Source organism: Oncorhynchus gorbuscha, linkage group LG07 (genome assembly GCF_021184085.1).
Source record: "Oncorhynchus gorbuscha isolate QuinsamMale2020 ecotype Even-year linkage group LG07, OgorEven_v1.0, whole genome shotgun sequence".
Classification (NCBI taxonomy): Eukaryota; Metazoa; Chordata; class Actinopteri; order Salmoniformes; family Salmonidae; genus Oncorhynchus; species Oncorhynchus gorbuscha.
Window position 1 is genome coordinate 62,264,199 of NC_060179.1, and position 5,249 is coordinate 62,269,447.

The following is a 5,249-nucleotide window of genomic DNA, read 5'->3' on the forward strand; positions in this document are numbered from 1 at the left end:
CCTATGACCACCACCTACAGGGCCGTATGACCACCACCTACAGGGCCGTATGACCACCACCTACAGGGCCGTATGACCACCACCTACAGGGCCGTATGACCACCACCTACAGGGCCGTATGACCACCTCCTACAGGGCCCTATGACCACCTCCTACAGGGCCGTATGACCACCTCCTACAGGGCCGTATGACCACCTCCTACAGGGCCGTATGACCACCTCCTACAGGGCCGTATGACCACCTTCTACAGGGCCCTATGACCACCTCCTACAGGGCCCTATGACCACCACCTACACGGCCGTATGACCACCTCCTACAGGGCCCTATGACCACCACCTACAGGGCCCTATGACCACCACCTACAGGGCCCTATGACCACCACCTACAGGGCCGTATGACCACCTCCTACAGGGCCGTATGACCACCTCCTACAGGGCCGTATGACCACCTCCTACAGGGCCGTATGACCACCTCCTACAGGGCCGTATGACCACCTTCTACAGGGCCCTATGACCACCTCCTACAGGGCCCTATGACCACCACCTACAGGGCCCTATGACCACCACCTACAGGGCCGTATGACCACCACCTACAGGGCCGTATGACCACCTCCTACAGGGCCCTATGACCACCACCTACAGGGCCGTATGACCACCACCTACAGGGCCCTATGACCACCACCTACAGGGCCGTATGACCACCTCCTACAGGGCCCTATGACCACCACCTACAGGGCCCTATGACAACCACCTACATGGCCGTATGACCACCTCCTACAGGGCCCTATGACCACCTCCTACAGGGCCGTATGACCACCACCTACAGGGCCGTATGACCACCTCCTACAGGGCCGTATGACCACCTCCTACAGGGCCGTATGACCACCTTCTACAGGGCCCTATGACCACCACCTACAGGGCCCTATGACCACCACCTACAGGGCCGTATGACCACCACCTACAGGGCCGTATGACCACCTCCTACAGGGCCCTATGACCACCACCTACAGGGCCGTATGACCACCACCTACAGGGCCCTATGACCACCACCTACAGGGCCGTATGACCACCTCCTACAGGGCCCTATGACCACCACCTACAGGGCCCTATGACCACCACCTACACGGCCGTATGACCACCTCCTACAGGGCCCTATGACCACCTCCTACAGGGCCGTATGACCACCTCCTACAGGGCCGTATGACCACCTCCTACAGGGCCGTATGACCACCTTCTACAGGGCCCTATGACCATCTCCTACAGGGCCGTATGACCACCTCCTACAGGGCCGTATGACCACCTCCTACAGGGCCGTATGACCATCTCCTACAGGGCCCTATGACCACCTCCTACAGGGCCGTATGACCACCTCCTACAGGGCCGTATGACCACCACCTACAGGGCACTATGACCACCTCCTACAGGGCCGTATGACCACCACCTACAGGGCCGTATGACCACCTCCTACAGGGCCGTATGACCACCTCCTACAGGGCCGTATGACCACCTCCTACAGGGCCCTATGACCACCACCTACAGGGCTGTATGACCACCACCTAGAGGGCCGTATGACCACCACCTACAGGGCCGTATGACCACCACCTACAGGGCAGCATGACCACCACCTACAGGGCCGTATGACCACCACCTACAGGGCCGTATGACCACCACCTACAGAGCCCTATGACCACCACCTACAGGGCCCTATGACCACCACCTATAGGGCCGTATGACCACCTCCTACAGGGCCCTATGACCACCACCTACAGGGCCCTATGACCACCACCTACACGGCCGTATGACCACCACCTACAGGGCCGTATGACCACCACCTACAGGGCCATATGACCACCTCCTACAGGGCCATATGACCACCACCTACAGGGCCGTATGACCACCACCTACAGGGCCGTATGACCACCACCTACAGGGCCGTATGACCACCACCTACAGGGCCGTATGACCACCTCCTACAGGGCCCTATGACCACCACCTACAGGGCCCTATGACCACCACCTACACGGCCGTATGACCACCACCTACAGGGCCGTATGACCACCACCTACAGGGCCGTATGACCACCTCCTACAGGGCCCTATGACCACCACCTACAGGGCCGTATGACCACCACCTACAGGGCCGTATGACCACCACCTACAGGGCCGTATGACCACCTCCTACAGGGCCCTATGACCACCTCCTACAGGGCCGTATGACCACCTCATACAGGGCCCTATGACCACCACCTACAGGGCCATATGACCACCACCTACAGGGCCCTATGACCACCACCTACAGGGCCGTATGACCACCTCCTACAGGGCCCTATGACCACCACCTACAGGGCCCTATGACCACCACCTACACGGGCGTATGACCACCACCTACAGGGCCGTATGACCACCTCATACAGGGCCCTATGACCACCACCTACAGGGCCATATGACCACCACCTACAGGGCCCTATGACCACCACCTACAGGGCCATATGACCACCACCTACAGGGCCCTATGACCACCACCTACAGGGCCCTATGACCACCACCTACAGGGCCCTATGACCACCACCTACAGGGCCGTATGACCACCTCCTACAGGGCCCTATGACCACCACCTACAGGGCCCTATGACCACCACCTACAGGGCCGTATGACCACCACCTACAGGGCCGTATGACCACAACTTACAGGGCCGTATGACCACCACCTACAGGGCCGTATGACCACCAACTACAGGGCCGTATGACCACCTCCTACAGGGCCGTATGACCACCTCCTACAGGGCCCTATGACCACCACCTACAGGGCCGTATGACCACCACCTACAGGGCCCTATGACCACCACCTACAGGGCCGTATGACCACCTCCTACAGGGCCGTATGACCACCACCTACAGGGCCGTATGACCACCTCCTACAGGGCCGTATGACCACCTCCTACAGGGCCGTATGACCACCTTCTACAGGGCCCTATGACCACCTCCTACAGGGCCGTATGACCACCTCCTACAGGGCCGTATGACCACCTCCTACAGGGCCGTATGACCACCTCCTACAGGGCCGTATGACCACCTCCTACAGGGCCGTATGACCACCTCCTACAGGGCCGTATGACCACCACCTACAGGGCACTATGACCACCTCCTACAGGGCCGTATGACCACCACCTACAGGGCCGTATGACCACCTCCTACAGGGCCGTATGACCACCTCCTACAGGGCCGTATGACCACCTCCTACAGGGCCCTATGACCACCACCTACAGGGCTGTATGACCACCACCTACAGGGCCGTATGACCACCACCTACAGGGCCGTATGACCACCACCTACAGGGCACTATGACCACCTCCTACAGGGCCGTATGACCACCACCTACAGGGCCGTATGACCACCTCCTACAGGGCCGTATGACCACCTCCTACAGGGCCGTATGACCACCTCCTACAGGGCCCTACGACCACCACCTACAGGGCCGTATGACCACCACCTACAGGGCCGTATGACCACCACCTACAGGGCCGTATGACCACCACCTACAGGGCCGTATGACCACCACCTACAGGGCCGTATGACCACCACCTACAGGGCCGTATGACCACCTCCTACAGGGCCCTATGACCACCTCCTACAGGGCCCTATGACCACCACCTACAGGGCCGTATGACCACCACCTACAGGGCCGTATGACCACCACCTACAGGGCCGTATGACCACCACCTACAGAGCCCTATGACCACCACCTACAGGGCCGTATGACCACCTCCTACAGGGCCGTATGACCACCACCTACAGGGCCGTATGACCACCACCTACAGGGCCGTATGACCACCACCTACAGGGCCATATGACCACCACCTACAGGGCCGTATGACCACCTCCTACAGGGCCCTATGACCACCTCCTACAGGGCCCTATGACCACCACCTACAGGGCCGTATGACCACCACCTACAGGGCCGTATGACCACCACCTACAGGGCCGTATGACCACCACCTACAGAGCCCTATGACCACCACCTACAGGGCCGTATGACCACCTCCTACAGGGCCGTATGACCACCACCTACAGGGCCGTATGACCACCACCTACAGGGCCCTATGACCACCTCCTACAGGGCCGTATGACCACCACCTACAGGGCCGTATGACCACCACCTACAGGGCCCTATGACCACCACCTACAGGGCCGTATGACCACCACCTACAGGGCCGTATGACCACCACCTACAGGGCCGTATGACCACCACCTACAGGGCCCTATGTCCACCTCCTACAGGGCCGTATGACCACCACCTACAGGGCCGTATGACCACCACCTACAGGGCCGTATGACCACCTCCTACAGGGCCCTATGACCACCTCCTACAGGGCCCTATGACCACCACCTACAGGGCCGTATGACCACCACCTACAGGGCCGTATGACCACCACCTACAGGGCCGTATGACCACCACCTACAGAGCCCTATGACCACCACCTACAGGGCCGTATGACCACCTCCTACAGGGCCGTATGACCACCACCTACAGGGCCGTATGACCACCACCTACAGGGCCGTATGACCACCACCTACAGGGCCGTATGACCACCACCTACAGGGCCGTATGACCACCTCCTACAGGGCCCTATGACCACCTCCTACAGGGCCCTATGACCACCACCTACAGGGCCGTATGACCACCACCTACAGGGCCGTATGACCACCACCTACAGGGCCGTATGACCACCACCTACAGAGCCCTATGACCACCACCTACAGGGCCGTATGACCACCTCCTACAGGGCCGTATGACCACCACCTACAGGGCCGTATGACCACCACCTACAGGGCCCTATGACCACCTCCTACAGGGCCGTATGACCACCACCTACAGGGCCGTATGACCACCACCTACAGGGCCCTATGACCACCACCTACAGGGCCGTATGACCACCACCTACAGGGCCGTATGACCACCACCTACAGGGCCGTATGACCACCACCTACAGGGCCCTATGACCACCTCCTACAGGGCCGTATGACCACCACCTACAGGGCCGTATGACCACCACCTACACACACCACACCATCTGCTTTCCCTCTCTGTGGTCTGGTGTGACTGAACAGTGTATCATATGGTGTGGATATTTCATCGAAAGGCATTTCATACTGAAATGTTGATTTATATGATGATAAAATGATGTCCATTTTAGAATAAAGGCTTTAGTAATATCAGCATCTTTAAATACAAAAGTAGTAGATAAAACATC